Here is a 12,401-nt window from a genome sequence, read left to right on the forward strand (position 1 = left end):
ACTGTAAGATAACAAATGCTTGTTGTTTAAGTTTTAAAGCTATTTTTTATGCAGCAATAGTTAACCAATATACCTGGAAGTAGGTACCCGGAAGTAGGGTACTGTCCTTTCAGGTACTTAAAAATGTGGATGTAGCTTTGGAACTAGGTGATAGCTGGAGGCCAAAGAATGTTGAGGAACATGATAGAGAACACCTCTATTACCTTCCACAGACTGTACGTGAAATTCTCAGCTTTGAGGGTGCTGCTGTTGAGGTCTCATGAGGAGGTGGGAAACATGTAATTGAAAACTGGAGAAAGGAAAAATCTTTGTTATGTACTGGAATGATGTAACAACACTAAAATGCACTTAACACATTGAGTAATCTTGGTAAAGACATTCCCGAATACAGTGTTGAAGCTACTACTTTGTTTTTTTCTTGCTGCTTACATTGTAAAGCAAATAAATACATTGTAGGAAAACTTTTTTTAAAAAAGTGCCTGGCCCTGGCCAGTATGGCTCAGTTGTTTGGAGAATCCTCCTGAAACCAAAGGGTCACAGGTTTGATTCTGGTCAGGGCACGTGCCTAGGTTGTGGGTTTGATCCTTGGTCAGGATAAGGAGGGGAGGCAACTCATTGATGTTGATATTTCTTTCCCTCTCTCTCCTTTCCTTCCCCTCTCTTTAAAATCAATAAGCATGTCCTTTGGTGAGGTTAAAAAATAAAATAAAATAAGGAACTTCCAGTTAAGAAGCATAAGTAGATGAGCTGTGTTTCCTTGTGCAATCACACAAAAAAGTTACAACTAAATCTCAAAACAAATAACACTAGAACTGTCAGACAATATAAGTGTATGGAAGTCCAAAAACCAAAGATTTAAAGAAGCCACATTCACCCAGAGGAGTAGGAAGGGCAGAGATATGGATTTGGGGTAGAGAGATGAGGAGATACGGTGTGGCATGGAGTGGCAGTGGTGGTGGCAGCAGAATGGACAGTCCCACACTCATGTGTGGTGGATAAAAATTGCGAGGGATACCTTGGAAGCGAGCAATCCTAGCCCCAGGCCAGACTGCACAGCTCAGGGGTTGAGCGCCAGGAAAATAAATCCCCATAACTTCTGACTGTAAAAACCAGTGGGGGTTGGGGCAGTGGAAGAAACTGTTGGATTTTCAGGAAACTCCACTTAAAGCACCCATGTGGCTTTAAAATGTATGCAAACCCTCCCACTCTGGGATTCAACACTGGGGCAACAGCAGGGAGGGTGCCAGTCACATATGGGGAGTGGGTGAAGTGCCTGGAAACAGGAGAAGTGCTGGACAAACCCCCATAAGCCAGGAAGCAGTCCCCTCTCCCAACCCTCCCCCCACACAGAACCACAAAGTAGTGAAGGGGGTGTCCTCATCCTGGAGATTACCTAAGGCTCATTCTCTCACAATTTACAGATGCCTTTTATAGAGCCAAAGCAGCTCTACTTAATACACAGAAACAAACACAGGAGGCTGCCAAATTGAGGAGACAAAGAAATATGGCCCAAATGAAAGAACAGAACAAATCCCAGAAAAAGAACTAAATGAAACAGAGATAGTCAACCTGTCAGATGCAGAGTTCAAAACACTGGTGATCAGGATGCTCAAAGAGCTCATTGACTATGGCAACAAAACAAAAACCCAAGAAGAAATGAAGGTTACATTAAGTGAAATAAAGGAAACTCTACAGGGAACCAACAGTAAACAGAAGAAAGCAGGGATTCTAATCAATGACTTGGAACATAAGGGAGAAATAAACATTCAACCAGAACAGAAAGCAGAACCAAGAATTCAAAAAAACAAGGATAGTATAAGGAACCTCTAAGACATCTCCAAATGTGCCAACATCCAAATCATAGGGATGCCAGAAGGAGAAGAGGAAGAGCATGAAATTGAAAACTTATTTGAAAAAAATAATGAATGATAATTTTCTTAATTTGGCAAAGGAAATAAGCATACAGATCCAGGAAGCACAGAGTCCCAAACAAGATGGACCTGAAAATGACCACACCAAGACATCATGATTAAAATGCCAAAGGTTAAAGATAAGGAGAGAATCTTAAAAGCAGCAAGAGGAAAACAGAGTTACCTACAAAGGAGTTTCCATAGGACTATGAGCCGATTTCTCAAAATAAACCTTACAGGCAAGAAGGGACTGGCAGGAAGCATTCAAAGTGATGAAAAGCGAGGGCCTACAACCTAGATTACTCTATCCAGTAAAGCTATCATTGCAAATGGAAGAGCAGATAAAGTGCTTCCCAGATAAGGTAAAGCTGAAGGACTTCATCATCACCAAACCATTATTACATGACATGTTAAAGGGACTTATTTAAGAAAAAGAAGAATATCAAAACTATGAACATTAAAAGGACAACAAATTCACAACTACCAACAACTGAATCTAAAAATAAATAAATAAACAAACTAAGCAAACAACCAGAACAGGAACAGAATCACAGAAATGGAGATCATGTGGAAGGTTATCAGCTGGGAGGGGGAAGGGGAAGAATGGAGGGAAACGTAGAGGGATTAAAGAGCATAATTTGTAGGTACAAAATAGATAGGGGGAGGTTAAGAATAGTGTAGGAAATGGAGAAACCAAAGAACTTACATGCACAACTCATGGACATGAACTAAGGCGGGAGATTGCTGGAGGGAAATAGGGTACTGGACAGAATGGGACAAAGGTGGGACAACTGGGACAACTGTAATAACATAATAAAGTGTATTTAAACAATAAAATTAAGTTAAAAAGTACTGCTACTAAAAAAAATTCTCAGCCTCTCAAGATGACATATGATGTGAAAATTAAGAAATGGCTACTGAGTAAAGATCAGACCCAGGGCACTGCCAGGAAAATGTGGTCTAGGGATGAATCTTGTAGTTATATTTTAGAAATAAAACTATTCATTCTCTTCAATTCTGTCTCTAACACTTGGGTCATTCTTGAATATATAGTTACCTTGTAACCCTTCCAAGTCATGATTATTTTCCCTTCCACACTCTTGGTACTTTTTGGCCTAATGTTAGGTAGGTATCGCCACACTTCCACTTTATTCATCCTTGCATTAAGCCCCTCACTTTGATTATCAGGCCTTTAAACTATACTGCTTACCATGCCATCCTGTGGCAATTATCTACCGATCTCTGGTTAATCATCCTCTTGCTTTAAAATAATTCATATCTGATTTATCTCAGCTATTCACTTACAAGATTAGTCCTTGCCATTTCCAAATGCTGCAACTTCCACGTAACTTCTGTGTGTTTCCTTCTTCCACCACCTTCCCACCCTCCCATTTTTCTTCTTCAATTACCCTAATATTTCCTTGACCCCATCTGGAATTACAATCTCTTACCCCTGTCCCCCCAATTTTTTTTTTTATTATTCCTCTTTCAACTTAAGACTTTCCTCCTCTTTCCATTTTATGTTTCTGCACTGTAATAATTTCCCTGCACATTTTCTCTTTCCCTTTCACATCACCTTGTTCTCCTGGTAAGAATCAACCTCTGGTTAAATCTTACTTTCTGCCCTTTGCCCACCAATCAAATATCCCGTAACATGGAGATACTTTCCTGATGGCTCCACCTGTTGTAATTTATATACCTATCACCAAATTTGCAACGAGGACAAAATTTCCACAAGCTATTCCCAGTCAATGCTGAGGTTAGTGGCGAAACTAATGCCGGGTTTCACTGATGGATAAGTGTCATCATGGCCAAAACAACTGTGAACTGCACTGCAGTCGGAGAATCTTCTTATCCCTGTGCTGCTTCTTTCCCTCATTCATTCACAGGGACAGACCGGCGTCACTGTTTGAAGGCTCTCACCACACCTTCTGGGACCCTTCTCTTTTTCTCTAACAAGTATTTACTCTACCGCTTCTCTTCATATCTAATCTTGTCTTGGGATTTTAGTCTCAGAGGACCCTAAACTAACATAGCTTGTACCCATGCAGCTTGGTGGGGCTAGAGAAATATACACAGCCATACTGACTGCCCTTATTTTAAACTCATGTCTACTAACTTTACCTGGCTTGTTCAAGCTTCCACAGGACAAAACTGCACATTTCTCTTTCTTCATACCTCCACAATCTCTTCCCTTCATTCTGACAGTATGAAGATGCCTTGACTTTTCCTTCATTAAGATAATAGATGCATCTAAAAGAAAACTTTCACAAATATCTACCAACACACATAGAGAGCTATTCCATCCGTGTCGTACACTCTGTTTTCCATCCTGATGGTCTGTAAATTCTCCATGTCCTAGCCAAGGACAAGAGCTCCACCTGTCCTTTACACGAATTGTCAGAAAACATTTTCTGTAAAGGGTCAGGCAGTAAACCCTTTAGACATTGCAGGCCATGTGTACTGTACTGTAACAACTCAATTCTGCCATTGAACCATGAAAATACGCATAGAAAATACATAAACATATAGGTATAGCTGTGTTCCAATAAAACTTAACTTACAAAAGTAAATGGTGAGCTAGATTTGACCCTGAGCTGTAATTTGCTGACATCTACTCTAGACCCCTGCTCTGAGCTCTAATCCTATTCTATCCTTGTCTAGTCAAGAACATAACTTCCAGCAATATTTTTTTTTCTCTCTCTCCCTGCCTCCATCCCTCCCTACCTCTTTCTTTGTCTCTCTCTCTCCATCTTTCCCTTTATTTTCTTCATCATTTTTAAAAAGAAACTGCATCATTCTTATCAGAATGCTGGCTATAATCCCTTGATGTTAAGATGATAATGCTCCGTTGTTGCCACAAATCCAGTGAGTCCGTCATTTTTCCTTTCCTGTTTCCTAAAGTTCCCTCTGATTTGTTTTTCAATAAACTTTAGCTTTCACTGTTCCACCAAATTGTTCTACTTAAATTTACCAATGACTTTACCTTGCTAAGCCCAATGGTAAATTTTAATTCTAATTTTACTTGGCTTTTCACACAGTTGATCAGTTCCTCCTCCTTGAAACACTATTTTTACTTAGTTTCCAAGATAGTCAATGGTATTCTAGGTCCAGCTAGAAGCAGCTCTGGAAAGCTGAGTGTTAAATATTCAGGAAAATTATGAGCCAGTTATTAAGCCATTTGTACCATAGAGTCATGCATAATTGGAATTTTTACTAGTTGGAAATTGACAAATATTTTTTAAAAATTAAGCATTTTTAAAAATCTGGTTTGTCAGTATGTCACAAAAACTTTCCTGTCTGTGTACACTGGCTTCCCAAGTATACTCTGTTTCCTTGTACTACTCAGGGTGTTCCTCTCAGTCTCATCTACCTTTTTCTCTTCATATTTCTGATAGTTAATTATGGAAAATCTCCACGTTTTTTAATTACATTTAGTAAGTCTCTCTAATTTTGTTCTTGTCCTTCACCTTGTTAGACTTAATTCTCTAGACAAACAGCCAGAGTGATCCACTTAAAAAAAATAAATCAAAATATGCAATTTCTCTGAACAAAACCCTAGTGGGTAACTCATTAAAAGGAAAAACCAGATTTCTTAACGACATATCAAGTTCCAGATATGTCTCATATTTTCATCTCCTCATACTCTAATACTCAAGTATTCACTCCACTTCACAAACACTGGCCCATGCTCTTCCTCAGATACATAAGGCATTTCTCCACCTGAAGAGTAAAAGCCTGAAGAAATGAGGAGAGTTATAAATATGACAGTTAGAAGGAAGGGAAAGAATAGAAGTTCTGAGTATTGGGAAAGGGACACTATCAAAGCTTTCTATGGTCATGGGGAGCTATTATGAGATTTGGAAACTTGAGAAACTCCAAATGAACAGCTGCTTTTCCCCATGAGACATTAGCTGAGTCCCATGGACCTTACTTGCTACTTGCTAAATTAGTGGGCTAGTATGAAAGTTTCTAAAACATAGAATTATTGAAATAAAAGCTAAAATAAAAGGCAAGAATGAATGTATAAACACAATAATGCCTTAAGAGATATAGAAAAAAAGGCAGTTGTGTGTGTGTAATATGGGGCAGAGTAAAACAGTATTTATGAAATATTGTAATTCTGTCAATCCCTTTGTCCTTGAGAACCAAGACACTCGATATGGAACAAAGAAGGCACAGCTGCTGTACAGAAGAGAATGTACAAAAACACTGGACTTATCTTCCCTCTGTTGTGCAAAGGCCTGTAAAAAAAATGACAAATCAATGAGCACCCCCAGGCTCAAACTTTTGACTGGAAATTCCCTCCGCTATTCAAGCAAGCCAGGGCTCCCTGGCTAATTCAAGGTCTAGGGCAGAGAGTGTGCAAGATGATTCTGGAACATGTCAGCACAGCAGATGCAAGGAAGTTATCAAAAGTTATCAGGGTAATGGCAAACATTTTCAGGAGTCATTTGGAGAGATTATATTGACCAAAACTGAGACCATTTAATTTTCAGTAAGGTCAAGAGTTAAAATGGATGGACGATCCTCAAATATGTTTAAATTTATGAATTTATAATTATAAATTTGTTTAAAAAGTCTAGTTGGTCATGCTCTGAAGATGACTATGAATCAATTTGCTTAAAAAGCAATTAGATAAGAGGAAAAAAATCCAGTATTTATCCTGTTTTTCCATATGAATCATATCACTTGATAGTCAAATAATAAATGATGGTCTCTCTTTTAAAAATGATTCTTGCCAGTAAGTTAAGATTCTAAATCTATTTTTTAATTATTATTATTTTGATACTCATAAGGAATTAATGTATCTAGGCAGCTAAGATTAATAAGGAGTGAAAAACAAATATTATGTGCCTTCTGTTTACAAAACTATAGACTTAGTGAATGGATATGATATGAGTTCAATCAATACACTAGAGTTTAGCTGCCAATTTACAGAAAATAAAGAGTTCAGAGGAACATATAGAACCATATGTGGAACAGTCTCCAAGTGAGGTGTCTTGGATTCCTCACTAGATAATTGTGATAAAGTAAACAGATGGAAAGGAAACCTATATATTAATTGACCCCTAGAAGACATATTAAGTTAAAAATAGTAACACAAAGCTAAAGTGTTTAAAGATACATACTTGTGCCCTGGCTGGTATGACTCTATCAGTTTGTGTTGTGCCATAAAGTAAAAGGCCACTGGTTCGATTCCTGATCAGGGCACATGCCTATGTTGCAGGTTCTGTCCTGGTTGTGGCGTGTAAGAGAGGAAACTAATCAATGTTTCTCTCTCACATCAATGTTTCTCTTTGTCTCTTTCTCCCTCCCTCCCCTCCTCTATAAAAACAAATACATACTTGTGTGATAAAATAATGAAGAAAAACAGGGAAGATTATCATAAAAACCAAAACAATGTGTTGTTTCGGGCTGGAATATACACATGGCGAGACTCATTAAGATGACTGACAACAGTATAACACTGTTACATTGATGTTCTATTGTAATTATTCACTAAACTATGTATTTGTTTGCTTTGATTTAGTGTATTGGTGTTTTATTCTACAAAAACAGGTTAAAACGATATTCTGTTATTTTTAATCAAGCTGCTGAAAAGCAAGTTAAGAACTTGTGATCAGAACTTTTATTGCCACAATATTAAAAATACAAAGTGCCCATAAGAACAATTGCCAAAATTTTTTTATAATATTAAAAAAATGTTTCTCAGAGTAAACTGTAATGTCAAGTCTGATTTTATCAGTGAAATATGCAAGCAGGAGGTTCCCACTTACCACCCTCTTTCTCTTTGTTCTTTTTACCATAACAATGAGCTCATGGAAGACACTTGAAACTCACAGATCACTTTTGAAGAATTATCATTTAAGAAGATATAAGGCAGAGAAAATATTTTAGAGGAAGCCCACACATGCCTAGAAGACCTGTAATCATTCTCAGCAGATAACTAATTATTAGGCTGGAATATGTTTAAAGGTGCAGCTTTGCCCCAAAGTTGGATAAGTGAAGGTGGAACTGAAGCAAGATAAAAAACAGTAAGTGGTAGAAGGTCTGTAACAATTATTAAGCCTTTATAATTTCTTTAATATTTCCAGGAAGCACAAAAAAGGTTTTCAGAGCTGATTAGATACTATAAAGAAATAATTGGCTTCCTTACTGTGAATTACAAGTCTTTCATATGTGGGGAAAAAAAAATTGGAGGACACCCAAGGCAAGAAAATAAAATTATTTTTAATTTCAAATGCTCTATGACACTATGCTGTTTTTCCAATTACAAAGATATATCTTATGGTCTTAAGGAGTCAGCAAAATATATAATACTTGTATAAGAAAATGTAGATTATTCTGTTGCAAGTAGTTCCTTTAATGACTTTGATTCTTTATAGAGACTGTATTAAGAAAATAAAACTTGGTCACCAAAGTAATATAAGATTACTTCTCTATATGGTGAATTTCCCACAGGGAAATTTTAAATCTTATAATTTAACAATGCTTCTAAAGAGGTATTCTTTATGAAATTTGCTTCAGAATTATTGCATGGAGTGGTGAATTTTGTACTGAATTGAAAGACAGAAGGCATGGGGTAAAATTCTCATGCTGCCAATGATAAATTATGTGACTTTGGGATCTCAGGTCACTTCCAACAAAATAAAAGGGTTTAATTACAGATCCTAAGGTCCTATCCAACATCAGTATTCTCAACTTAATCAACACTGATTTATTTGGGTTTGAAATAAATTCTGTAAAGACCAACGATAGTTACAATGCCTGTATTAATTACCTAGTTCTGTGTACCATATTATCATAAAACTTAGAAGCTTAATAAAACAAACATTTATTACCTTACACAATTTATGAGGGTCAGGAATCTGGAAGTGGTTTAGTTGAGTGGTTCTGTTAGAGTCTCTCATGAAGTTGTGGTCAAGACGTTGGCTGGGGCCGCGGTCGCTGAGTGCGTGGCTGGTGCCGGACAATCCTTTCTAATAAGTTCACTTACATGGTGGTGGGCAGCCCTTGATTTCTCACTGGCTGCTGACCAAAGGCTATCACTCCTTTTCTCATAAGCCTCTCTGTACAGCTGCTCCCAACACAGCAGCCAGCTTTCCCCAGAGTGGGTGATCCAAGGCAGAGAGAATGCGTTTATGTGAGACAGTAGCCAACATTGAAAATACAGTCAGTCTATGCTAATATATGAAGTGACATACCTCCGCTTCTATCATATGCTATTGACGACATGGACCATCCAAGATGCAGTGTGTGAAGCTGTGAATAACACAATGTGTTGATCACTAGAGGTAATCTGAGAGGATAGATACGAAAGTCCGTGCACTAAATATATGAAAGCCCAGCTTTCTCTCCTCCAAGTCTCCATATGCCCAGTTAGACAAAATTTTTGTACAGGGAGTATAGGGATGTTATGAACATTGCTAAACTGTCGACATAGAAATTTCTTTATTTTAAAAAGTATCCTGTCTTCTCTTTCCTCAAACAGCTTTACCTATAAATTTATGAAATGTGATTATTCAATGTACTTCATTTTCTCTATGTATAGCTCATATCACTAAATCTGTATTCTCTCTTTATAAAGTATCTTCCAGACAGTTTATTTCTTGCAGTGGTTTAAGTTTCTGAGTTGTATTAAATCTATTCCTTCCTCCATGATTATTTCTCTTATAATTAATCTTTCCTGATCTTACCTTTTCCATTTGCTTTCTCTTCTTGGGTTATTTCCATGATACTTTATTTATCTTACAGGTCTCTAATTCACTTCTAAATTTCCAGCAAGAACAGTTTACAAGTTTTCCTCATTGTCTTAACAATGCTTTAAATTTTTGCAATCCAACTTTCACAATTGTTCTGAAATGGCCAATCACCCTGCTTGCTTGATCTAATAACTATTCAGATCTTTACCTTCTGAAATATTTAATATATTTATATTAAATATTTAATATTAAATATTTAATATTGGCAGCTTCACTTTTCTTCTTAAAACTCCGTTTGTCTTCCTATTATCATTATCATTTATTCTTTCTTCTCTTCATCCTAAAATGTTAATATCCATAGGCTCTTCATGTTTAGATTCCTTTATTTCTCTAGTCTTTCATCTCATAAATATCATCTCAATATAAATAAGACCAATGATTACTTGTAACCCTTTTCAGAGAGTAAAATTCTGTTAAGTTTACTAAAGAATATCTTTATCTAAATTTACAACTATTATCCAAAATTCAACACAAATTCAAAATATACCCATGCTCCATTTAGCACACACAGAGACTTTTTTCTCCTGTTAATATTTCCATTCCTCGACTTATACAAACTCGAGGTATTAAAGTATCTATCTATCTCTATAGCTGTCTATCTATCTCTTTATCATCTATCTACATTTCTTCCCTGGAGCCCGTTTAGTTTTGTAGTGTAACACCTAACATCATCCTGTGATTGAATTAATCTCATCCGTCACTTTCTCAGCCCTCTAACTCTCCATTGAGCCTTTGGGACCTTCCCTCCATGGTCTTCAACTCCTTTCCATCCTTCTTAGTGTGTTTGCTACTTACAACCTTTTAATCTTAGATTAAGACCAAAATTCTTGACAATATCAACATAGTAAAAATCTATCCTACACACTACTTAAATTTCATCCCAAGCCACTCTTTTCTAAGAGAGGCAGTAAGGGATTATAAAACAGAATGTGACTCCAGACCATATTTGGATTTAAATATTATTCAGCAAATTAATATTGACTTTGAGTGAATCTCCTAACCTTTCTGTTGCCTTGGTTTCATAAAAGGTAAACAGTATCTGGTAATACTAATAGCTACTTAGAGAATTAATGAGTATATCAGGGCATCTTCTGGGAATTAATAACTGTAATATTTGTTATTACTACTTGAATATATGCCTGCAATGTATATTTTATATTCCTTTTGTTTCTTTTTTCTCCATTTATTCTCTGATCTTTTACTAAATTCATCACGTATTTACTCTTCCTGATCTTTTTCCCAAATAATTTTGAAGTTATTCATGTTATTACCATTTATTTACTGCTTATCCTATTTCTATTCATTTGACTACTTTTTAAAGATGCCTATTTCATTTAACAAAGTCTTAGGTTACTAATACTTCTAACCTCCTTTTTAAAAAGAGAGAGATTTTTGAAAAATCTTTTTGACCTTGATCATGACTCATTTTCCATATTACTATTCTCAAGTACATAGCACTACTTTGGTTTTATCACCCTAAATAATTTGTGCTTGTTGTTGTTGTCATTATTTGAAATATTTATTGGGATACATCAATATTTACCAACTTTATTTCTTACAATTAATTTCTCCTTGCAGTTTAGTCCTTCAATTTTTTTTTCTAAGTACAGATTATCTTTTTGTGGTATTTCTTTCCCACAAATGACTAAGTGGTAAACTTTGTCTTGCCCAAAAACAATATTTATGTTATCCTTACTGTAAAATAATAGCTTTTTTGGGTAAGGAATTCTAGGTTTATGGTTTGTTTGTTTTTTAGTTAGCTTGTTGATATTATTTTCATTATAGTATTGCAAATAAGATATTGAAATAATTTAATTACCAGTCATACATTGAAAATATCTATCAGTTCCTCAGGGTTAATCTGTCTTATATTGGGGGGGAGGAAACAAGCAATATGTACGTTCTTTGTTTTTTGGTTTTTGTTTTTTTCATTTTGCTTGTTCATGCAAATCCATGGTCTGCTTGCCTGGTTTTCTTTTCTTTTTTCTTTTAAAGGTTTTATTCATTTTTAGAGAGGGGAAGGGAGGTAGAAAGAAAGGGAGAGAACCATCAATGGATGGTTGCATCTCGCGCACTCCTTGCTGGGGACCTGGCAGGTAACCCAGGCAGGTGCCCAATGCTGGGAATTGAACCAGTGACCCTTTGGTTCGCAGGCCAGCTCTCAATCTACTGAGCCACACCAACTAGGGCTGGTTTTACTTTTCTTTGTTTTCTCTAGGACTTAGTGTCTTTATCTGAAGACCCTTGTGCTTTTTAACTTCAGAAAATTCTCAGACACCATCTTTTTAAAATTGCCTTTCAGACATCACTTTCAGCTATCTTATTCATGTGTTTTATACGCTCATTCTAACCTCAACACCTTCTAATTTCCAGATATGTATTTTTGAACTCTAGTTTTTGTGCAATAAGCTGGGAAAATAATCTCAATCTACTTCTTCAGTTATCTTTAATCTGCTGTTTAATATATTTATAAAGTTTTTATGTCAATTTCCATATTCATCATAACTAAGAATTTGATTTGGTTGTTTTAAAAATCTACTTATTCACATTTCATTCTCTCTTTTTTATCACTTTGGTTTTATACTTTAATTTTTATACATCTATAAAGTGTCTGTGAGTCTTTCTGGTAATTTCTCTTTTTTATGCCTATGATAATTTCAGATGAAGTTACAGTCTCCAGGCTGTTTCCTTAACTCTGGTACTAGAGATGCTCTGACTCCTGTGA

Source organism: Pteronotus mesoamericanus, unplaced genomic scaffold, assembly GCF_021234165.1.
Source record: "Pteronotus mesoamericanus isolate MK-2021 breed Mesoamerican mustached bat unplaced genomic scaffold, CSHL_Meso_final contig_82, whole genome shotgun sequence".
Classification (NCBI taxonomy): domain Eukaryota; kingdom Metazoa; phylum Chordata; class Mammalia; order Chiroptera; family Mormoopidae; genus Pteronotus; species Pteronotus mesoamericanus.